This window comes from Oncorhynchus gorbuscha, unplaced genomic scaffold (genome assembly GCF_021184085.1).
Source record: "Oncorhynchus gorbuscha isolate QuinsamMale2020 ecotype Even-year unplaced genomic scaffold, OgorEven_v1.0 Un_scaffold_1504, whole genome shotgun sequence".
NCBI classification, from domain to species: Eukaryota; Metazoa; Chordata; class Actinopteri; order Salmoniformes; family Salmonidae; genus Oncorhynchus; species Oncorhynchus gorbuscha.
The window spans coordinates 23,495-50,000 of NW_025746264.1; the positions used below are offsets into that span (position 1 = coordinate 23,495).

General features: G+C 46.2%; 1 pseudogene; it reads right to left on the minus strand.

Annotated features, from left to right (window-relative positions):
* The window catches only part of LOC124023141, a 138,134-nt pseudogene that overhangs the window by 23,217 nt on the left and 88,411 nt on the right, over window positions 1-26,506 (minus strand).

The following is a 26,506-nucleotide window of genomic DNA, read 5'->3' on the forward strand; positions in this document are numbered from 1 at the left end:
TGGTAGTATTGACAGACAGTATAGAGACAGTGGTAGTATTGACAGACAGCCAGACAGACAGTGGTAGTATTGACAGACAGTATAGAGACAGTGGTAGTATTGACAGACAGTGGTAGTATTGACAGACAGTGATAGTATTGACAGACACCACAGAGACAGTGATAGTATTGACAGACACCACAGAGACAGTGATAGTATTGACAGACACCACATAGACAGTGATAGTATTGACAGACACCACAGAGACAGTGGTAGTATTGACAGACACCACAGAGACAGTGGTAGTATTGACAGACACCACAGAGACAGTGGTAGTATTGACAGACACCACATAGACAGTGATAGTATTGACAGACACCACAGAGACAGTGATAGTATTGACAGACACCACAGAGACAGTGGTAGTGTTGACAGACACCACAGAGACAGTGGTAGTATTGACAGACACCACAGAGACAGTGGTAGTATTGACAGACAGCCAGACAGACAGTGGTAGTATTGACAGACAGCCAGACAGACAGTGGTAGTATTGACAGACAGTATAGAGACAGTGGTAGTATTGACAGACAGCCAGACAGACAGTGGTAGTATTGACAGACAGTATAGAGACAGTGGTAGTATTGACAGACAGTGGTAGTATTGACAGACAGTATAGAGACAGTGGTAGTATTGACAGACAGTACAGAGACAGTGGTAGTATTGACAGACAGTGGTAGTATTGACAGACAGTATAGAGACAGTGGTAGTATTGACAGACCGTGGTAGTATTGACAGACAGTATAGAGACAGTGGTAGTATTGACAGACACCACATAGACAGTGATAGTATTGACAGACACCACAGAGACAGTGATAGTATTGACAGACACCACAGAGACAGTGGTAGTATTGACAGACACCACAGAGACAGTGGTAGTATTGACAGACACCACAGAGACAGTGATAGTATTGACAGACACCACATAGACAGTGGTAGTGTTGACAGACACCACATAGACAGTGGTAGTATTGACAGACACCACAGAGACAGTGATAGTATTGACAGACAGTGATAGTATTGACAGACACCACAGAGACAGTGATAGTATTGACAGACACCACAGAGACAGTGGTAGTATTGACAGACACCACAGAGACAGTGGTAGTATTGACAGACACCACAGAGACAGTGGTAGTATTGACAGACACCACATAGACAGTGATAGTATTGACAGACACCACAGAGACAGTGATAGTATTGACAGACACCACAGAGACAGTGGTAGTGTTGACAGACACCACAGAGACAGTGGTAGTATTGACAGACACCACAGAGACAGTGGTAGTATTGACAGACAGCCAGACAGACAGTGGTAGTATTGACAGACACCACACAGACAGTGGTAGTATTGACAGACAGCCAGACAGACCCAGTGGGTTGAGGTGAGTGAGAGTCATTAGGCCAGAGTGCCAGTGTGGGCAGGGAGGTTGACACATGGTCTGCCTCTCCGTCTGGCCCGAGGGAGAGAGGTGGGCACACAGACACTGTCTAGAACAGGCAGGCTTCACTGGGTTTGGTTCCAATAGTGTACAGAGAACAGATGGCAATGTTTACACGCAGGGCGGAGAAGTAGAGTAACAGATAGTAAGAACCGTGTATAAAGCTACATCTCTATAGAGGCCATACACACTGCAAGGGGAAGGCTATGTAGTTTAGAATGGTTATAATGCAACATAGGTTATAGTGAGAATTAGCAGGCTGTATATAAAGGATGTACGAGTTGTCTATAGTGCATTGTGAAGGCTCCGTAGTACCCCACGCAGGCTGCAGGTTATAGTGAGAATTAGCAGGATGTACCAGTTGTCTATAGTGCATTGTGAAGGCTCCGTAGTACGCCACGCAGGCTGCAGGTTATAGTGAGAATTAGCAGGCTGTACCAGTTGTCTATAGTGCATTGTGAAGGCTCCGTAGTACGCCACGCAGGCTGCAGGTTATAGTGAGAATTAGCAGGATGTACCAGTTGTCTATAGTGCATTGTGAAGGCTCCGTAGTACGCCACGCAGGCTGCAGGTTATAGTGAGAATTAGCAGGATGTACCAGTTGTCTATAGTGCATTGTGAAGGCTCCGTAGTACGCCACGCAGGCTGCAGGTTATAGTGAGAATTAGCATTATGTACCAGTTGTCTATAGTGCATTGTGAAGGCTCCGTAGTACACCACGCAGGCTGCAGGTTATAGTGAGAATTAGCAGGATGTACCAGTTGTCTATAGTGCATTGTGAAGGCTCCGTAGTACGCCACGCAGGCTGCAGGTTATAGTGAGAATTAGCAGGATGTACCAGTTGTCTATAGTGCATTGTGAAGGCTCCGTAGTACACCACGCAGGCTGCAGGTTATAGTGAGAATTAGCAGGCTGTACCAGTTGTCTATAGTGCATTGTGAAGGCTCCGTAGTACGCCACGCAGGCTGCAGCGATGAAGACGTTTCCCACCACGTTATGGATCTCCTGTTCAAACAGTTGGATGCTCTCCTGCCAGCGAACCTGCTCATCCCCCAGAGCTGCTGTCAGCTTCCCTGCACGGCCCAGCCTCGCCTCGGTCAGAGCCATGGTCTTAGCTGGGGGTGAAAGGCAGGGAGAGGGTAAGGAAAGTGAGGGAGACGATGAGAGGCAGAGAGAGTTCATGTAGCAGACAGCACACAGAAGAGATTACAGTAGATTAGTCCTGACATATTCCTGGAACGTCAGTTTGTCTTTGAAAACATTGTGGGAACTTTAAGTGCCAACATGATGGAAATCATGTGCCAAAATCTGTCAAACTCAGTCTTACCCAGATCCTCCTCTATAACTCTTACCCAGACCCTCCTCTATAACTCTTACCCAGACCCTCCTCTATAACTCTTACCCAGACCCTCCTCTATAACTCTTACCCAGACCCTCCTCTCTAACTCTTACCCAGACCCTCCTCTATAACTCTTACTAAGACCCTCCTCTCTAACTCTTACCCAGACCCTCCTCTCTAACTCTTACCCAGACCCTCCTCTATAATTCTAACTCTTACCCAGACCCTCCTCTATAACTCTTACCCAGACCCTCCTCTACAACTTTTACCCAGACCCTCCTCTATAACTCTTACCCAGACCCTCCTCTCTAACTCTTACCCAGACCCTCCTCTCTAACTCTTACCCAGACCCTACTCTCTAACTCTTACCCAGACCCTACTCTATAACTCTTACCCAGACCCTCCTCTATAACTCTTACCCAGACCCTCCTCTACAACTCTTATCCAGACCCTCCTCTCTAACTCTTACCCAGACCCTCCTCTATAACTCTTACCCAGACCCTCCTCTCTAACTCTTACCCAGACCCTCCTCTCTACCTCTTACCCAGACCCTCCTCTCTAACTCTTACCCAGACCCTCCTCTATAACTCTTACCCAGACCCTCCTCTCTAACTCTTACCCAGACCCTCCTCTCTAACTCTTACTAAGACCCTTCTCTCTAACTCTTACGCAGACCCTCCTCTCTAACTCTTACCCAGACCCTCCTCTCTAACTCTTACTAAGACCCTCCTCTCTAACTCTTACTAAGACCCTCCTCTCTAACTCTTACCCAGACCCTCCTCTATAACTCTTACCCAGACCCTCCTCTCTAACTAAGACCCTCCTCTCTAACTCTTACGCAGACCCTCCTCTCTAACTCTTACCCAGACCCTCCTCTCTAACTCTTACCCAGACCCTCCTCTCTAACTCTTACTAAGACCCTCCTCTAACTCTTACTAAGACCCTCCTCTCTAACTCTTACCCAGACCCTCCTCTCTAACTCTTACCCAGACCCTCCTCTATAACTCTTACGCAGACCTCCTCCTAACTCTTACCCAGACCCTCCTCTCTAACTCTTACCCAGACCCTCCTCTAACTCTTACCCAGACCCTCCTCTCTAACTCTTACCCAGACCCTCCTCTCTTACCCAGACCCTCCTCTCTAACTCTTACCCAGACCCTCCTCTATAACTCTTACGCAGACCCTCCTCTCTAACTCTTACCCAGACCCTCCTCTCTAACTCTTACCCAGACCCTCCTCTAACTCTTACCCAGACCCTCCTCTCTAACTCTTACCCAGACCCTCCTCTAACTCATACCCAGACCCTCCTCTCTAACTCATACCCAGACCCTCCTCTATAACTCTTACCCAGACCCTCCTCTAACTCTTACCCAGACCCTCCTCTCTAACTCTTACCCAGACCCTCCCCTCTAACTCTTACCCAGACCCTCCTCTCTAACTCTTACCCAGACCCTCCTCTATAACTCTTACGCAGACCCTCCTCTCTAACTCTTACCCAGACCCTCCTCTCTAACTCTTACCCAGACCCTCCCCTCTAACTCTTACCCAGACCCTCCTCTCTAACTCTTACCCAGACCCTCCTCTCTAACTCATACCCAGACCCTCCTCTATAACTCTTACCCAGACCCTCCTTCTCTGCGATGCTCTGGTCAAACTGGTCCTGGAGGATCTTAATCTTGTTCTGTACTTCCTGTAGCTGGGCCTGCTTCTCCTTCAGGGTTGCCATGGTAGCGTTCAGCTCCGTCTGCAGCCAGAAGGGTGGGATATAAAAACAAATACCTAATACTGTACTTAGTAAAGAACTTCTGACACAGAACTTCCTGTTGACGTTTTCTCTTCCAATAGGAACCAGTGGGCGGATGTGGGCGTGTGTGTGTGTGTGTGTGTGTGTGTGTGTGTGTGTGTGTGTGTGTGTGTGTGTGTGTGTGTGTGTGTGTGTGTGTGTGTGTGTGTGTGTGTGTGTGTGTGTGTGTGTGTGTGTGTGTGTGTGTGTGTGTGTGTGTGTGTGTGTGTGTGTGTGTGTGTGTCACTGACCTGTGCGGCTGCCAGTCTTTCTTTCTTGGGTCCGACCTCCTTGAGGACTCTGGAGTAGAGGTCCATGGCCCGGACCCACATACACATGGACTTGCAGGCCTTGGACACCTTTTCCACCTTCTCAGGGACAAAGTCCGGGTTGTTCACGTACTTCTGAAGCTAAAAAAACCAACAACAATTAAAATCATCATTATTTAGTTTGTGTTCCAAACCGCACCCTATACAGCGTACTACTGTTGACCAGAGGCCTATTCCTATATAGTGCACTACTTTTGACCAGAGTGAGGGTGGTTCTGCAAATGCAGTGAGGGAAATACAAACAAATTATGAAGCCAATACAGGAAGACATGAATAGAAGATGATCAAAAAACAACAATGTCCAAAAGAGTTAGTGACCTTCTGGAGGATCTGGGGCTTAATGTTTTCCTTGTCATATTCCATCAGCTTCCTGAGGAAGTAGGAGTCACCCAGCACCTGCTTGGCACTGGACCAGTCTGGTCTGGAGAGGTGGGTGGGTGGGGGGAGAGAGAGAGAGAGAGAGAGAGAGAGAGAGAGAGAGAGAGAGAGAGAGAGAGAGAGAGAGAGAGAGAGAGAGAGAGAGAGAGAGAGAGAGAGAGAGAGAGAGAGAGAGAGAGAGAGAGAGAGAGAGAGAGAGAGAGAGAGAGAGAGAGAGAGAGACAAAGTTGAAGTAAAGAGAGAGAGAGATACAGTGTGTGTGTGTGTGTGTTGTGTGTGGTGTGTGTGTGTGTGTGTGCGGTGTGTGTGTGTGCGGTGTGTGTGTGCACGTGCGTGCGTTCGTGTGTGTGTGTGTGTGGTGTGTGGTGTGTGTGTGTGGTGTGTGTGTGTGGTGTGTGTGTGTGCGTGTGTGTGTGTGTGTGTGTGTGTGTGTGTGTGTGTGTGTGCACGTGCGTGCGTGTGTGTGGTGTGTGTGTGTGTGGTGTGTGTTTGTGGGGTGTGTGTGTGCACATGCGTGCGTGCGTGCGTGTGTGTGTGTGGTGTGGGTGTGTGTGAGATACAGCTGGAGTCATGCTATCTAACAGGCCTGCTATGAGTACAGACAGGAAGCAGCAGAGAAAACACCAGCCACCGATCCAGATGACATATTATTCTATCAGACAGACAGAGACAAGAGGACATGATGAGTCTTCAGTCTCTTCTTGTCAAGCAGAGCAGCAGCAGAGTGGTGACTGACCTCAGCCAGTCTCCCATACTGGACCCTGCAGCTACCTTCTGTCTATGAGTCAATGACAACATGTAGGGTTTGTATGCAGGGATGGTCATGTATCTAGCCCAGTAGCCCGAGGCTAGTGCTGATCAGCTTGTAGAAAATGTACCCAACTAGCCCACTGGCTAGATACATTTTGTCTTTTTTAATAATGCATGGCCTACATTTCACAAGTTCCATCCCAGTGTGTTTGCATTGGGAGTCACTGGTACATTCGTATCAGTTGTTGCTACGTTAGTGATCCATCCACTGGCAGCCTCATATGGCATTAAGTTCAACAATAATATTCTATTAGCTAATACATTAGTTAACTCTTCATGGACTGACTTGTTGCAGAGACAATGATTATGTTATCAATCTGTATCCAAGCATCGTCAGCTCACTGACATGCAGCTGAGATACTATCTCCCAAGAGAATACTCATCAGTTATCGTCCCAGCTGTGTATATACCCCCTCAAACAGACACCACGACGGCCCACAAGGAACTTCACAGGACTCTATGTAAACCATATATCCTGAGGCTGCTTTATTGTAGCTGGGGATTTGAACAAAGCAAATTTGAGAACAAGGCCACCTAAATTCTGTCAGCATATTGATTGCAGCACTTACACTGATCACTGCTACTCTAAGTTCCGCGATACAAGGCCCCTCCCCTCGTCCTCCTTCGGCAAATCCGACCATGACTCCTTCTTGCTCCTACCGTCTTATAGGCAGAAACTGAAAGAGGGTGTACCCATAACTAGAACCATTCAACGCGGGTCTGACCAATCGGAATCCACGCTTCAAGATCGTTTTGATCACGCGGACTGGGAAATGTTCCGGGCAGCCTCAGAGAACAACATCGGTCTATATGCTGACTCGGTGAGTGAGTTTATAAAGAAGTGCATTGGAGATGTTGTACCCACCGTGACTATTAAAACCTACCCTAACCAGAAACCGTGGAGGTATCGCGCAAAAACTGAAAGGGTGAACTACCACATTTAACCATGGAAAGAGGACTGGGAATATGGCCGAATATAAACAGCGTAGTTATTCCTCCGCAAGGCAATCAAACAAGTGAAATGTTGGTACAGGGACAAAGTGGAGTCGCAATTCAACAGCTCAGATACAAGACGTATGTGGCAGGGTCTACAGGCAATCACGGATTACACAAAGAAAACCAGCCACGTCACGGACACAGACGTCTCGTTTTCCAGACACACTAAACACCTTCTTTGTCAGCTTTGAGGATAATACAGTGCCACCGCACAGCCCACTAACAAGGAATTGGGTCCTGTACTTTCTGACAGGCCGTCCACAGGTGGTGAAGGTAGGAAACAACATCTCCACTTTGCTGACGCTCAACACTGGTGTCCCACAGGGTGCGTGCTCAGCCCTCCTGTACTCTCTGTTCACCCAACAGCAGAGGGAGCACCCGCCTATCCACATCGAAGGGAGAGCAGTGGAGAAGGTGGAAAGTTCCTGGGCGTACACATCACAGACAAACTGAAATGGTCCACCCACATAGACAGTGTGGTGAAGGCACTGCTGCGCCTCTTCAACCTCAGGAGGCTGAAGAAATGTGGCTTGTCACTTAATACACTGACAAACTTTTACAGATGCACAAACGAGAGCATCCTGTCGGGCTGTATCACTGCCTGGTACGGCAACTGCACCGCCCACAACCGTAAGGCTCTCCAGAGGGTAGTGAGGTCTGCACAACGCATCACCGGGGGCAAACTACCTGCCCTCCAGGACACCTACAGCACCCAATGTCACAGGAAGGCCATAAAGATCATCAAGGACAACAACCACCCGAGCCACTGCCTGTTCACCCTGCTATCATCCAGAAGGTGAGGTCAGTACAGGTGCATCAAAGCTGGGACCGAGAGACTGAAAAACAGCTTCTATCTCAAGGCCACCAGACTGTTAAATAGTCATCACTAACTCAGAGAGGCTGCTTCCTACATAGAGAATCAAATCACAGGCCACTTTAATAAATTGATCACTAGTCCCTTGAAACAATGCAACTTTAATAATGTTAACATGTCTTCCATTACTCATCTCATATGTATCTACTGTATCTTATACCATCTATTGCACCTTGCCTGTGCCACTCGCCATCGCTCATCCATATATTTATATGTACATATTCTTATTCATTCCTTTACACTTGTGTGTATGGAATTGTTAGTTAGATTACTCGTTGGTTATTACTGCATGGTCGGAATTAGAAGCACAAGCATTTCGCTACACTCGCATTAACATCTGCTAACCATGTGTATGTGACCGATAAACATTTATTAGATTTTTTGATCTAAGATGCATCAATCATAATGTTGTCAATATGTGATTTAAGTGTTGTTAGTGGACTGACATGCATCAATCACAACGTTGTCAATACGTTATCTAAATGTTAGTGGACTGACATGCATCAATCACAACGTTGTCAATACGTTATCTAAATGTTAGTGGACTGACATGCATCAATCACAACGTTGTCAATACGTTATCTAAATGTTAGTGGACTGACATGCATCAATCACAACGTTGTCAATACGTTATCTAAGTGTTGTTAGTGGATTGACATGCATCAATCACAACGTTGTCAATACGTTATCTAAGTGTTAGTGGACTGACATGCATCAATCACAACGTTGTCAATACGTTATCTAAGTGTTAGTGGACTGACATGCATCAATCACAACGTTGTCAATACGTTATCTAAGTGTTGTTAGTGGATTGACATGCATCAATCACAACGTTGTCAATACGTTATCTAAGTGTTGTTAGTGGACTGACATGCATCACTCACAACGTTGTCAATACAGTCATAACCATGTTGTTAGTGGATTGACATGCATCAATCACAATGTTGTCAATGTCCATCTAAGTGTTGTTAGGGACTGACTTGCTGCCCAGCAGGATGCAGACGGCCTCCATGACAGTCATAACCATGTCAGGTGGTTTGGTGAAGACCCTGATCTCTGAGATGTCTGCCTTGTCCAGTGAGTCCAGGGCCTTGTTGGCACCTTCCAGAGCGGGCAGAGCCTCGTCTAGATCCCTCTGGGCGTCTGCTGCTATGGCCTGGGTGTCCTCAGCCTTCACCTTGGCCAGGGCCTCATCCTCCTTCACCACTTTACGCACCTGGGGAGGGACGGACGGACGGACAATTGAATAGGACGCAGTACAGTTGAATAGGACGCAGTACAGTTGAATAGGACGCAGTACAGTTGAATAGGACGCAGTACAGTTGAATAGGACGCAGTACAGTTGAATAGGACGCAGTACAGTTGAATAGGACGCAGTACAGTTGAATAGGACGCAGTACATTTGAATAGGACGCAGTACAGTTGAATATGATGCAGTACAGTTGAATAGGACGCAGTACAGTTGAATAGGACGCAGTACAGTTGAATAGGACGCAGTACAGTTGAATAGGCGTGCACATGAAGAAAAAGAGGAGGACAAAACACTAACACCTAGAAACACACACATTTCCCCCAAGACACATGCAAACATTCAAACAAAAATGCCCACCCTTGTCAACTCTCTCCTGGTCCACGACTAGATTCTCTAGCTCCACCCTCTCCTGGTCAACGACTAGTTTCCCTAGCTCCACCCTCTCCTGGTCAACGACTAGTTTCCCTAGCTCCACCCTCTCCTGGTCAACGACTAGTTTCTCTAGCTCCACCCTCTCCTGGTCCACGGCTAGTTTCCCTAGCTCCACCCTCTCCTGGTCAACGACTAGTTTCCCTAGCTCCACCCTCTCCTGGTCAACGACTAGTTTCCCTAGCTCCACCCTCTCCTGGTCAACGACTAGTTTCCCTAGCTCCACCCTCTCCTGGTCCACGGCTAGTTTCTCTAGCTCCACCCTCTCCTGGTCAACGGCTAGTTTCCCTAGCTCCACCCTCTCCTGGTCAACGACTAGTTTCCCTAGCTCCACCCTCTCCTGGTCATCTACTAGTTTCCCTAGCTCCACCCTCTCCTGGTCAACGACTAGTTTCCCTAGCTCCACCCTCTCCTGGTCAACGACTAGTTTCCCTAGCTCCACCCTCTCCTGGTCAACGGCTAGTTTCCCTAGCTCCACCCTCTCCTGGTCAACGACTAGTTTCCCTAGCTCCGCCCTCTCCTGGTCATCTACTAGTTTCTCTAGCTCCACCCTCTCCTGGTCCACGGCTAGTTTCCCTAGCTCCACCCTCTCCTGGTCAACGACTAGTTTCCCTAGCTCCACCCTCTCCTGGTCAACGACTAGTTTCCCTAGCTCCACCCTCTCCTGGTCAACGACTAGTTTCCCTAGCTCCACCCTCTCCTGGTCCACGGCTAGTTTCCCTAGCTCCACCCTCTCCTGGTCCACGGCTAGTTTCTCTAGCTCCACCCTCTCCTGGTCCACGGCTAGTTTCCCTAGCTCCACCCTCTTCCTGGTCCACAACGACTAGTTTCCCTAGCTCCACCTCTCCTGGTCAACGACTAGTTTCCCTCCACCCTCTCTCCTGGTCCGGCTGGCTCCACCCTCTCCTGGTCATCGACTAGTTTCCCTAGCTCCACCCTCTCCTGGTCAACGACTAGTTTCCCTAGCTCCACCTCTCCTGGTCAACGACTAGTTTCCTAGCTCCACCCTCTCCTGGTCAACGACTAGTTTCCCTAGCTAGCTCCGCCCTCTCCTGGTCAACGACTAGTTTCCCTAGCTCCGCCCTCTCCTGGTCCACATCTACTAGTTTCCTAGCTCCACCCTCTCCTGGTCCACGGCTAGTTTCCCTAGCTCCACCTCTCCTGGTCAATGACTAGTTTCCCTAGCTCCACCTCTCCTGGTCCACAGCTAGTTTCACTAGCTCCACCCCTACACCCACCTTGCTCCGCCCTCTCCTGGTCAACGACTCCAGTTTCAGTAGCTCCACTCTACACCCACCTTGTCTGCACTCTCCTGGTCAACGACTAGTTTCAGTAGCTCCACTCTCTGGTCACACCCACCTTCCTGGTCGGCGCTCTCCTGGTCCACGGCTAGTTTCTCCATGAGGGCGTTTCCCTAGCTCCACGTCTGGTCCATAGACTTTGTTTGAGGACAGGCTCCAGGGCTGACAGGTCCACCTTCATCTTATCCACCAATGGTCACGTTTTCTCCAACAGCTTAGTCAGACCATTCTTTACCCTGTCACGAGCCTGCACACCTCACACACACACACACACACACACACACACACACACACACACACACACACACACACACAGCACACCCACACACACACACACACACACTCTGGTCACACACACACACACACACACACACACACACACACACACACACACACACAAAGGGATACACACACACGGTCATGTAAACACACACACACACACACACAGACACACAGAGGCAATTACATTTCTTGGATTGAATGGAGTATAGAATTGACGCCATTCAGAGAAATAGCCACATTTCAAAGAAACCACAGTGTGCTAAACTGGAGTTTTGATAACGTTAAATAATATATATTATGGATGTCTCACAGCCGCTGTGTTTACTATTGCTAAACAGTATTATAGATCTGTTGCTGTCTCTTCTCCCCAACATGGCCAGGTAGAGGTTAATAACAGTATTAATCAGTAGTATTACTGATCTCTTACAGCCACTAGTTGCTGTCTCTTCTCCCCCAACATGTCCACGTAGAGGTTAATAACAGTATTAATCAGTAGTATTACTAATCTCTTACAGTCACTAGTTGCTGTCTCTTCTCTCCCAACATGTCCAGGTAGAGGTTAATAACAGTATTAATCAGTAGTATTACTAATCTCTTACAGTCACTAGTTGCTGTCTCTTCTCTCCCAACATGTCCAGGTAGAGGTTAATAACAGTATTAATCAGTAGTATTACTAATCTCTTACAGTCACTAGTTGCTGTCTCTTCTCCCCAACATGTCCACGTAGAGGTTAATAACAGTATTAATCAGTAGTATTACTAATCTCTTACAGTCACTAGTTTCTGTCTCTTCTCTCCCAACATGTCCAGGTAGAGGTTAATAACAGTATTAATCAGTAGTATTACTAATCTCTTACAGTCACTAGTTGCTGTCTCTTCTCTCCCAACATGGCCAGGTAGAGGTTAATAACAGTATTAATCAGTAGTATTACTAATCTCTTACAGTCACTAGTTGCTGTCTCTTCTCCCCCAACATGGCCAGGTAGAGGTTAATAACAGTATTAATCAGTAGTATTACTAATCTCTTACAGTCACTAGTTGCTGTCTCTTCTCCCCCAACATGGCCAGGTAGAGGTTAATCAGTTCCAGGTAAGAGGTGGGGGTAGTGTAGTAGCGTCGTCTCAGCTCAGAGTAGAACCTCTCGGCCATGTCTGTCACACTGATGTGGATCTCCACACACATCTCACTGAAACGATCCTTCATCTCCTCACTGCCAAACTCCACGTTCTGGAAGAAGGTCTGGGACACGGAGAGGAGGGCCTCACGGGGCCACTACAGGGGGGAAAGAGGAGGGGATGGTTAGGAGGGGATGGTTGTAGGAGAGAGTGGGTGAAAAAGGAGGAAATTAAGAAAGTCAAAGAGAGAGAGAAACATTGCTTCCAGACATAAAGAGAGACAGAGAGAGAGAGACAGAGAGAGAGAGAGAGAGAGAGAGAGAAAGAGAGAGAGAGAGAGAGAGAGACAGAGAGACAGAGAGACAGAGAGACAGAGACAGAGAGAGAGAGAGAGAGAGACAGAGAGAGAGACAGAGAGAGAGAGGCCATGGGATCCTGAGTTCTTCTGCCAAAAAAATAATTAGATAAATGTAGATGGGTTTTTTCGCAAGGACTTATACAGGATACTACCCTCTACATCAAAACCTCAAAATTACAGACACTATTTGCTGACTGCTACAAAGAAGGGAATGTGAGCAACTTCACTTCCCTCAGTGTTACACAGACCATCCCTGGTACAGTGCAGACCATCCCCTGGTACAGTGTTATATTAACACAGACCATCCCCTGGTACAGTGCTATATTAACACAGACCATCCCCTGGTACAGTGTTATATTAACACAGACCATCCCCTGGTACAGTGTTATATTAACACAGACCATCCCCTGGTACAGTGCTATATTAACACAGACCATCCCCTGGTACAGTGCTATATTAACACAGACCATCCCTGGTACAGTGCTATATTAACACAGACCATCCTCTGGTAAAGTGCTATATTAACACAGACCATCCCCTGGTACAGTGCTATATTAACACAGACCATCCCCTGGCACAGTGCTATATTAACACAGACCATCCCCTGGTACAGTGCTATATTAACACAGACCATCCCCTGGTACAGTGCTATATTAACACAGACCATCCCCTGGTACAGTGCTATATTAACACAGACCATCCCCTGGTACAGTGCTATATTAACACAGAACATCCCCTGGTACAGTGCTATATTAACACAGACCATCCCCTGGTACAGTGCTATATTAACCCAGACCATCCCCTGGCACAGTGCTATATTAACCCAGACCATCCCCTGGTACAGTGCTATATTAACACAGACCATCCCCTGGTACAGTGCTATATTAACACAGACCATCCCCTGGTACAGTGCTATATTAACACAGACCATCCCCTGGTACAGTGCTATATTAACCCAGACCATCCCCTGGCACAGTGCTATATTAACCCAGACCATCCCCTGGTACAGTGCTATATTAACACAGACCATCCCCTGGTACAGTGTTATATTAACACAGACCATCATCTGGTACAGTGCTATATTAACACAGACCATCCCCTGGCACAGTGCTATATTAACACAGACCATCCCCTGGCACAGTGCTATATTAACACAGACCATCCCCTGGTACAGTGTTATATTAACACAGACCATCATCTGGTACAGTGCTATATTAACACAGACCATCCCCTGGCACAGTCCTATATTAATACAGACCATCCCCTGGCACAGTGCTATATTAACCAGACCATCCCCTGGTACAGTGCTATATTAACACAGACCATCCCCTGGTACAGTGCTATATTAACACAGACCATCCCCTGGCACAGTGCTATATTAACCAGACCATCCCCTGGTACAGTGCTATATTAACACAGACCATCCCCTGGTACAGTGCTATATTAATACAGACCATCCCCTGGTACAGTGTTATATTAACACAGACCATCCCCTGGTACAGTGCTATATTAACCAGACCATCCCCTGGTACAGTGCTATATTAACACAGACCATCCCCTGGCACAGTGCTATATTAACACAGACCATCCCCTGGCACAGTGCTATATTAACACAGACCAGCTAACAGCAGTGAAGGAGGAGGGAGAGGAACACATGGACCAGCTAACAGCAGTGAAGGAGGAGGGAGAGGAACACATGGTACAGCTAACAGCAGTGAAGGAGGAGAGAGAGGAACACATGGTACAGCTAACAGCAGTGAAGGAGGAGAGAGAGGAACACATGGTACAGCTAACAGCAGTGAAGGAGGAGAGAGAGGAACACATGGTACAGCTAACAGCAGTGAAGGAGGAGAGAGAGGAACACATGGTACAGCTAACAGCAGTGAAGGAGGAGAGAGAGGAACACATGGTACAGCTAACAGCAGTGAAGGAGGAGAGAGAGGAACACATGGTACAGCTAACAGCAGTGAAGGAGGAGGGAGAGGAACACATGGTACAGCTAACAGCAGTGAAGGAGGAGAGAGAGGAACACATGGTACAGCTAACAGCAGTGAAGGAGGAGAGAGAGGAACACATGGTACAGCTAACAGCAGTGAAGGAGGAGAGAGAGGAACACATGGTACAGCTAACATCAGTGAAGGAGGAGAGAAAGGAACACATGGTACAGCTAACATCAGTGAAGGAGGAGAGAGAGGAACACATGGAACAGCTAACAGCAGTGAAGGAGGAGAGAGAGGAATACATGGTACAGCTAACAGCAGTGAAGGAGGAGAGAGAGGAACACATGGTACAGCTAACAGCAGTGAAGGAGGAGAGAGAGGAACACATGGAACAGCTAACATCAGTGAAGGAGGAGGGAGAGGAACACATGGTACAGCTAACATCAGTGAAGGAGGAGGGAGAGGAACCCATGGAACAGCTAACAGCAGTGAAGGAGGAGGTGAGAAAGCTGAGGTGTGACACAGAGAGAGAGAGAGAGAGAGAGAGAGAGAGAGAGAGAGAGAGAGAGAGAGAGAGAGAGAGAGAGAGAGAGAGAGAGAGAGAGAGAGAGAGAGAGAGAGAGAGAGAGAGAGAGAGAGAGAGGGTCAGAGACTCCTTTTAAACAAACAGAATAAAGTCTTCACTAAATAAACCCCTGACTGCACCTGACTGCTCCTTCTCAGTGGGGGTCACCTTGATGGAGGGAGGAGAGAGGGAGGGATGATGAAAATAAACAGGCAGATTAAAAGAGGTGGAACTATAGAAGAGAGGGGCGCGCTTCCCTAATGGACACCTGGGGCGAGCCCACGCCCTGTGATCCATCACACACACACACACACACAGACATTACACACACCCACAGAGCCTGACACAACACACCAGGGCGCCTGACACACATTCCTGATGGAGATGAATAGAGGAGCGTTTCACCCTGAGAGCACGCAGTGACAGCATACTCCTCATTACAGAAAGTAAATGAGTGTGTGTGTGTTTGACAATCCACTAATTAGACAGAAATACACACAGAGACAGAGAGAGGCAATCCCCCACACGCAGAGACAGAGAGAGAGAGAGAGGGAGAGAGACAGAGACAGAGATAAAGAGAGACAATCCCACACACACAGAGACAGAGAGAGAGAGACAGAGAGACAGAGTTGGAGAGAGACAATCCCACACACACAGAGACAGAGAGACAGAGACAGAGTTGGAGAGAGGCAATCACACACACAGAGACAGAGAGAGACAGAGAGAGACAGACAGAGAGATATAGAAAGAGAGACGGAGAGAGACAGAGAGAGAGACAGAGACAGAGAGAGATAGAGAGAGGCAATCCCACACCCACAGAGAGCGTAGTGTCCTGACCTGTACAAACCAGTCGATGGTGCAGCAGTTGACCAGAGAGGGGAACATACGACAGCGGACCTGAAGGCATCTCCTACAGGACTCATACACAACACAATGTGCAGCTTCTCTCTGACCCGAGAGATGAAGAACTGGAACACCTAACACACACACACACACAGGTTACACACACAGGTTACACACACAGGTTACAGACACACACATGTTACAGACACACACAGGGAGACACACACAGGGAGACACACACACATCTATAGAAATGCATTCAAGCAAACGCATACAAAGGAACTCATGCAAACAGACTCACTGTATAGTCTAGTGCCAAATTCAAACCGTCTAACACATGAGAGGAAATCAATTGAGTGTTGTTTAGACTGAGGCCACAGTCCGTGTAATTAAAGCGAAGGGGTCAGAGTTCTGGAGGTGTCCAGAGCCTGCTGCTCTGCCTTGTTGACAGACTACTGCTGGGACATAGCTGCTGCCTCAACACTTCATATAGAACCTTAACAAGACACGAGACACTATACTGAATCCTACTGGAATGAACAGCTCAATATGAACACATACATCAATACATACATAACGTTTTGAATGAACAGCTCAATATGAACACATACATCAATACATACATAACGTTTTGAATGAATAGCTCAATATGAACACATACATCAATACATACATAACGTTTTGAATGAATTGCTCGCTGGATAAATACATGTATAAATATTAATGAATGGTACTGTCATGACGTTGCCCTGTTGGGGGAGGTTTGTGACCCCCCCCCCATAAATCTCCCCCTTTTTCTGTCCACTCTACAGAATGGACTCTTGGAAATCCCTGTTGTTAACGTAGAGAGAGTATGGAAACATCAAAAGGTTGGGGAAAAGAACAATCTTTGCGTAATGCAACCAGTTGAAAGTGTCTGTTGGTACTTAACAACTGATCTGACATCATATTCTTTGTCTGGGACATTATATCTGATGACAGGACGACATAAACTGTATCTTGTGAAGTTTACACATTATAGTTATCAGATTCACATGGAATTGTTGTGCAATTTAAATGTTTAAATATGAAACTATTTGTGAAAAGATGTCATTTTAGCTTTTAAAATGAGAGAATTGTTTTCATCAGTAAAATATGCTTAATCAGTGGCCACCCCACGTGAATATGTAATGGTTGGAAACGATGAAGCAATCCCTATTCTACATTACTATAAAAACCCTGTGACCCAATTCACGGCGAACTAAGCCAACCTCAGCGTGAGCTCTGGTTGCGAATGGTTGAATGACTACAACCTAAACAAAATTAACATTGTGTTCCTGATGACATGAGGACTGATGTCCATTGGTTGAGAAGGGCGAATTTCAACGTAGAGGTAGCGATCGCCATGCTGGAAGGATGAATTTGAATACACCAGCCGGAATATAGCATGAGCTTAGTATGGCAACTTGGTATGAACTTTGAACTCTTATTCACTGAAGAAGTGATACATCCTAGATGTTGAGTTATCAGCAGCAGCTGTAAACGTGGCTAGAAAGGACGGACAATCTCTTCAGAATGACAGGATACTACAACGTATCTGTTCTACCACACGACGACAGACTACAACGTATCTGTTCTACCACACGACGACAGACTACAACGTATCTGTTCTACCACACGACGACAGACTACAACGTATCTGTTCTACCACACGACGACAGACTACAACGCATCTGTTCTACCACACGACGACAGACTACAACGTATCTGTTCTACTCACACGACGACAGACTACAACGTATCTGTTCTACCACACGACGACAGACTACAACGCATCTGTTCTACCACACGACGACAGACTACAACGTATCTGTTCTACCACACGACGACAGACTACAACGCATCTGTTCTACCACACGACGACAGACTACAACGTATCTGTTCTACCACACGACGACAGACTACAACGTATCTGTTCTACCACACGACGACAGACTACAACGCATCTGTTCTACCACACGACGTGAGACTACAACGTATCTGTTCTACCACACGACGACAGACTACAACGCATCTGTTCTACCACACGACGACAGACTACAACGCATCTGTTCTACCACACGACGACAGACTACAACGTATCTGTTCTACCACACGACGACAGACTACAACGCATCTGTTCTACCACACGACGACAGACTACAACGTATCTGTTCTACCACATGACGACAGACTACAACGTATCTGTTCTACCACACGACGACAGACTACAACGTATCCGCCCAGAAATATTCCTCAAAGGACAAGGGAGATCTCTGCTGGGCAACCCAGCCTTCCATCTTCGACCAAACTATCGAAGCTCAGCTCAGAGAAAATATAATTCTTGCATTTTCCTTTTTCGAATGGGCGGTTATTTAGAATGTACAAGATTCTGTTTTTACGATAACATAGCTTCATAAGGTCCGATAGAGACCCAGTTATTTTGTTTCTCAGTCTTCCCGCTCTTTCATTCAAACCCAACTCCTTTCTTTGTGTAATCAGCCGTCATATCTGTTCCGTCTGCTAGGGACATTTTCTTGAATGACATAATTAGTAATCAATGTATGATCCATTCTGTGTAGATGTAATTCTGTGTGATTATTTGGGAATTTAGTAAATAACTAATTAAACCAAATGTTGTATTGCTGATTCAACTTGTTAACCAGGGTTCGTGAAGATAACCAATCATTTTACGACGTTCAGATGAGACTGAATAAGGTGACGATTAATAATTGACTGCGTTGATATAAAAGATTACCAGGTCTTTAAGAGTTTATTCAGAAGACAACAGCTCTATAAACATTCTTCCGTGGTGCCTCGACTTCCTAGTTAATACATTTACATGATTAGTTTAATCAGGTAATTATTAATTACAGATAATTGATTTTATAAAATAACATGTCATATCAATGAATCCATAGTAAAGACACGACAGTACATACATAAATATTACACATGTACTTATTATATTTAAACCTTTATTTTGACAGGGAGTAAAGGTCTCTTTACAGAGGAGCCCTGTAATTACAATTCTATATCGAGTGTTCTATGAGTGAGTGTGTACTCTACTGTACCTCGTCTCGGTTTCCCTGATGCCGGCCTCCTTGGCTCTGGGCCGTGTGGCAGCCAGGACCTGCTCCAGATCATCCTTCTCAAACAGGTTGGGCACCTCTCCACTGTTCAACATGTTGTTAATGTCCTCTAGAACTCCTCCACCACGATCTGATGAACAATAATACACACATGCAATGGAGGGGGGATGGAAACGTGCCTGAGAACTGAAGACTGAAGCTATAGCTTCCAGGGCTAATGCCTCGGCTTCTGCTCAGTGGGGTAATGAGGTGATGAGTCACAGAGGTGGCATGGTTTGGCAAGCAGATGGTCACAGATAAACACTGGCCATATCTACTTCATTAGCTGTCTGGTACAGTCTTTATAGACCTGCTATCTGCCCATCACATAGTCTCCATAAATACTACTGTCTGGTACAGTCTTTATAGACCTGCTATCTGCCCATCACATAGTCTCCATAAATACTACTGTCTGGTACAGTCTTTATAGACCTGCTATCTGCCCATCACATAGTCTCCATAAATACTACTGTCTGGTACAGTCTTTATAGACCTGCTATCTGCCCATCACATGGCCTCCATGCACACACACCTGTTCTTGCAAACTCTCCCCTCCTCGCCCCCCTCTTCCCTTCCCCTACCTGTGTGCCAGTGAAGAGGAACACCATGTCCTCGCCCCCTCTTCCCTCCCCTACCTGTGTGTCAGTGAAGAGGAACACCATGTCCTCTCCCCCCTCTTCGCCTCCCCTACCTGTGTGTCAGTGAAGAGGAACACCATGTCCTCTCCCCTCTTTCCCTCCCCTACCTGTGTGTCAGTGAAGAGGAACACCATGTCCTTGCCCCCCCACCTGTGTGTCAGTGAAGAGGAACACCATGTCCTTGCCCCCCCCCTACCTGTGTGTCAGTAAAGAGGAACACCATGTCCTTGCCCTCCCTACCTGTGTGTCAGTAAAGAGGAACACCATGTCCTTGCCCTCCACCCCAGCCATCTTGAACAGTCGTCTCAGGTCTTCGTGGAAGCTGTCGTAGTTGTATCCTCGGCTCAGTTCTATCTGGAAGCAGCGCATGCCGCACATGTGGGCCGCCAGCCGCGTCAGTGACTGTTTCCCCGTGCCCCCACGCCCACCAATAGGCGTTACCGCGCCTCCTGGCGGATCATACGCGCTATCCTATAGGAACAGAAGGACTGGGTCAGGAAGTAAGCAATTTAACATATTGAAGCATTACAAAAACACAAGAACAAAAACTAACTCTTAATGGGGTTCTGGACAAAATAAGTATCACTAAATCAGGAATAGAGTGTTGTTATGTATGCTAATCAGTTCACTAAATAGGGAATAGAGTGTCATTAAGTATGCTAATCAGTTCACTAAATAGGGAATAGAGTGTTGTTAAGGATGCTAATCAGTTCACTAAATAGGGAATAGAGTGTTGTTAAGTATGCTAATCAGTCCACTAAATAGGGAATAGGGTGTCATTAAGGATGCTAATCAGTTCACTAAATAGGGAATAGAGTGTCACTAAATCAGTTCACTAAATAGGGAATAGAGTGTTGTTAAGGATGCTAATCAGTCCACTAAATAGGAATAGGGTGTCATTAAGGATGCTAATCAGTCCACTAAATAGGGAATAGGGTGTCATTATGGATGCTAATCAGTCCACTAAATAGGGAATAGGGTGTCATTAAGTATGCTAATCAGTTCACTAAATAGGAATAGAGTGTTGTTAAGGATGCTAATCAGTCCACTAAATAGGAATAGGGTGTCATTAAGTATGCTAATCAGTTCACTAAATAGGGAATAGGGTGTCATTAAGGATGCTAATCAGTCCACTAAATAGGAATAGGTGTCATTAAGTATGCTAATCAGTTCACTAAATAGGGAATAGGGTGTCATTAAGTATGCTAATCAGTTCACTAAATAGGGAATAGAGTGTTGTTAAGGATGCTAATCAGTCCACTAAATAGGGAATAGGGTGTCATTAAGTATGCTAATCAGTTCACTAAATAGGGAATAGGGTGTCATTAAGTATGCTAATCAGTTCACTAAATAGGGAATAGGGTGTCAGTGCTAATCAGTCCACTAAATAGGGAATAGGGTGTCATTAAGGATGCTAATCAGTCCACTAAATAGGGAATAGAGTGTTGTTAAGGATGCTAATCAGTCCACTAAATAGGGAATAGGGTGTCATTAAGGATGCTAATCAGTCCACTAAATAGGGAATAGGGTGTCATTAAGGATGCTAATCAGTCCACTAAATAGGAATAGGGTGTCATTAAGGATGCTAATCAGTCCACTAAATAGGAATAGGGTGTCATTAAGTATGCTAATCAGTTCACTAAATAGGAATAGGGTGTCATTAAGTATGCTAATCAGTTCACTAAATAGGGAATAGAGTGTTGTTAAGGATGCTAATCAGTCCACTAAATAGGGAATAGGGTGTCATTAAGTATGCTAATCAGTTCACTAAATAGGGAATAGGGTGTCATTAAGTATGCTAATCAGTTCACTAAATAGGGAATAGAGTGTTGTTAAGGATGCTAATCAGTCCACTAAATAGGAATAGGGTGTCATTAAGGATGCTAATCAGTCCACTAAATAGGGAATAGGGTGTCATTAAGGATGCTAATCAGTCCACTAAATAGGGAATAGAGTGTCATTAAGTATGCTAATCAGTTCACTAAATAGGGAATGGGGTGTCATTAAGTATGCTAATCAGTTCACTAAATAGGGAATAGAGTGTTGTTAAGGATGCTAATCAGTCCACTAAATAGGGAATAGAGTGTTGTTAAGGATGCTAATCAGTCCACTAAATAGGGAATAGGGTGTCATTAAGTATGCTAATCAGTTCACTAAATAGGGAATAGAGTGTTGTTAAGGATGCTAATCAGTTCACTAAATAGGGAATAGGGTGTCATTAAGTATGCTAATCAGTTCACTAAATAGGGAATAGAGTGTTGTTAAGGATGCTAATCAGTTCACTAAATAGGGAATAGAGTGTTGTTAAGGATGCTAATCAGTCCACTAAATAGGGAATAGGGTGTCATTAAGTATGCTAATCAGTTCACTAAATAGGGAATAGAGTGTCATTAAGTATGCTAATCAGTCCACTAAATAGGGAATAGAGTGTTGTTAAGGATGCTAATCAGTTCACTAAATAGGGAATAGGGTGTCATTAAGTATGCTAATCAGTTCACTAAATAGGGAATAGAGTGTTGTTAAGGATGCTAATCAGTCCACTAAATAGGGAATAGAGTGTTGTTAAGGATGCTAATCAGTCCACTAAATAGGAATAGGGTGTCATTAAGTATGCTAATCAGTTCACTAAATAGGGAATAGAGTGTTGTTAAGGATGCTAATCAGTCCACTAAATAGGGAATAGAGTGTTGTTAAGGATGCTAATCAGTCCACTAAATAGGGAATAGGGTGTCATTAAGTATGCTAATCAGTTCACTAAATAGGGAATAGAGTGTTAAGGATGCTAATCAGTCCACTAAATAGGGAATAGGGTGTCTAATATGCTAATCAGTTCACTAAATAGGGAATAGAGTGTTGTTAAGGATGCTAATCAGTCCACTAAATAGGGAATAGGGTGTCATTAAGTATGCTAATCAGTTCACTAAATAGGGAATAGAGTGTTGTTAAGGATGCTAATCAGTCCACTAAATAGGAATAGGGTGTCATTAAGTATGCTAATCAGTTCACTAAATAGGGAATAGAGTGTTGTTAAGGATGCTAATCAGTCCACTAAATAGGGAATAGGGTGTCATTAAGTATGCTAATCAGTTCACTAAATAGGAATAGAGTGTTGTTAAGGATGCTAATCAGTCCACTAAATAGGAATAGGGTGTCATTAAGTATGCTAATCAGTTCACTAAATAGGGAATAGAGTGTTGTTAAGGATGCTAATCAGTCCACTAAATAGGGAATAGAGTGTTGTTAAGGATGCTAATCAGTCCACTAAATAGGGAATAGGGTGTCATTAAGTATGCTAATCAGTTCACTAAATAGGGAATAGGGTGTCATTAAGGAATATGCTAATCAGTTCACTAAATAGGGAATAGAGTGTTGTTAAGGATGCTAATCAGTCCACTAAATAGGAATAGGGTGTCATTAAGTATGCTAATCAGTTCACTAAATAGGGAATAGGGTGTCATTAAGTATGCTAATCAGTTCACTAAATAGGGAATAGAGTGTTGTTAAGGATGCTAATCAGTCCACTAAATAGGAATAGGTGCGATTTAGAACAAAACATCTGTACACTATATAGGGAATAGGGTGCAATTTCGAATGCATTCACTGCACTAATTAGGGAATAGGGCTCCGTTTCCGAGTGTAAAATGACCTGGAGACGTGTTCTACAGCGTCCTGGAAGAACACCAGCTTGGTCTCCTTGGAGAAGGTCATGTTGTAGTCATCCAGGTAGTCCTGGAGCACAGCCCTGATCTTATCTGGCTCTGTTAGGTCCTCATACAGACGATCTGCCTTCTCTGCACCCACCTAGAGGAGAGGGAGGGAGGTAAAGGAGGAGGGAGAGATGAGAGATGGGGGGGGTGACAGGAAGGATTGCGAGATAGATAGATGGATGCCGTAAATGTTAAGCGCTTTGAGCACCTGGGAAATTGATTGGATTTATAGGCTTATAGCGCATTTTACCTTGATGAAATCTCCAAATATGATGGGTTTGGTCACAAAGTAATTGGGTTCTAAATTGAAGCCAAAATATTTGCCTGAAAGAAGAAGAATGGAAATATATTTAAAGAGTTGCTATTCATAGCTCAACAATTGTGGGACGTTTTAGATAAGGACAATAAAATGGCTTTCAAACTTAATATGTCAAAACACAGCTTAGTGAGAGGCAAAACTCAAAGTTCAAACTAGCCATCTAGGTTCTATTACACTCTGTGTTATGTTCTTACTGGCCAACTATATCTAGGTTCTATTACACTCTGTGTTATGTTCTATACTGGCCGTCTAGGTTCTATTAAACTCTGTGTTATGTTCTTACTGGCCAACTATATCTAGGTTCTATTAAACTCTGTGTTATGTTCTTACTGGCCGTCTAGGTTCTATTAAACTCTGTGTTATGTTCTTACTGAGTGTCTAGGTTCTATTACACTCTGTGTTATGTTCTTACTGGCCATCTCAGAGACGATGGTGTTGAAGTAGGTTTTGTCTTCGTTGTTGATGAGGCGGTCGTGGAACACTCTCTGACACTCGTGACAGAACAGACGGAATATCCCATTCTGATCCCTCACCGTGCCTGGCTCACACTGCAACATACCTGGAGGACAGACAGACAGAGGGAGGGAGGGAGAAAGAGAATGAGAGAGAGAGGTGAGAGGAGGGAGGGAGGGAGGGAGGGGGAGGAGGGGGGGAGTAGGGAGGGAGGAGGGGACGAGAGGGAGCGGGGAGGGAGGAAAGTAAAAGAGGCAGGGAGGGAGAGAGAAAAATGAGAGAGAGAGGTGGAGGGATAGAGAGATGGAGGGAGGAGGGGGAAGAGAGGGAGTGGGGGAGGGAGGAAAGTAAAGAGGCAGGGAGGGATAGAGAAAATGAGAGAGAGAGGTGGAGAGAGAGAGATGGAGGGAGGAGGGGGAGAGGGAGGTGAAGGGAAGAGAGAGGTAAAGAGGCAGGGAGGGAGATGGAGAGAGAATGAGGAGGGAGGTGAAGGGAGGGAGAGAGGGGGGTGAAGGGAGGGAGAGAGGTGGAGGGAGGAGAGATGAGAGGGAGTGGGAGGCAGGGAGGAGAGGGGAGAGGGAGTGGGAGGCAGGGAGGAGAGGGGAGAGGGAGTGGGAGGCAGGGAGGAGAGGGGAGAGGGAGGCAGGGAGGAGAGGGGAGAGGGGGAGGGAGGAAGGTGAAGGGGGAGAGAGAGGTGGAGGGAGGAGAGATGAGAGGGAGTGGGAGGCAGGGAGGAGAGGGGAGAGGGAGTGGGAGGCAGGGAGGAGAGGGGAGAGGGAGGCAGGGAGGAGAGGGAGAGGGGAGGGAGGAAGGTGAAGGGAGGGAGAGGTGGAGGGAGGAGAGATGAGAGGGAGTGGGAGGCAGGGAGGGAGGGGAAGGGAGTGGGAGGCAGGAGGAGAGGGGAGAGGGAGTGGGAGGCAGGGAGGAGAGGAGAGGGAGGCAGGGAGGAGAGGGGAGAGGGAGTGGGAGGCAGGTAGGAGAGGGGAGAGGGAGAGGGAGGCAGGGAGGAGAGGGGAGAGGGGGAGGGAGGAAGGTGAAGGGGGAGAGAGAGGTAAAAAGGCAGGGAGGAGAGGGGAGAGGGGGAGGGAGGAAGGTGAAGGGGGAGAGAGAGGTAAAAAGGCAGGGAGGGTTAGATGGATTTAACATGATTTATTTACGACCAGAGAATAATAAAACATGATTCAACTTGGTGGTTCTCACCCTGCAACCTTAACACATGAAGAAGTAAAGAAAAGTCTAATATCTGCTGTTGACACAATCCTGTTGTTATCAATGTTATGCAACGCCAGGGATGCTTTAGGAGATATGATGGGTCGGACATCCCTGTTGTTATCAATGTTATGCAACGCCAGGGATGCTTTAGGGGATTTGATGGGTCGGACATCCCTGTTGTTATCAATGTTATGCAACGCCAGGGATGCTTTAGGAGATATGATGGGTCGGACATCCCTGTTGTTATCAATGTTATGCAACGCCAGGGATGCTTTAGGGGATATGATGGGTCGGACATCCCTGTTGTTATCAATGTTATGCAACGCCAGGGATGCTTTAGGAGATATGAGGGGTCGGACATCCCTGTTGTTATCAATGTTATGCAACACCAGGGAAGCTTTAGGAGATATGATGGGTCGGACATCCCTGTTGTTATCAATGTTATGCAACACCAGGGATGCTTTAGGAGATATGATGGGTCGGACATCCCTGTTGTTATCAATGTTATGCAACACCAGGGAAGCTTTAGGAGATATGATGGGTCGGACACACCAGAGGATCCATGTTCAAGTCTTGTTAGAAAGTTGAGGCATTAATGTGACCACGCTCGCCCTCAGTAAGAATGGGGGCTGGGTTGGCCTTATTCGCCTTGGGTAAGTATTAATGCTGGTGTGTGTATGTGGGTGTATGTGTGTGTGTTTACGCTCGCTGGTGTGTGTGTATGTGTGTGTGTGTTCTGCATGGTGACTCCCTAGCGGGGGTCAGGGAGCAGTAGTCACTTCAACTCAGGCCTCTCTGCTCTGATGATGGTTGTGAGGCTGCTGGGTAGAGGACTGGTACTGTCTCTGTCTGGACTTCAGGCTACAACCAAGAGCATCTCAGTCCATCAGCTACTTTAATAACTTACAAATGAAAAAGACAAGACAAAACTTTCTCACCCTGGACACACTTGGCGAG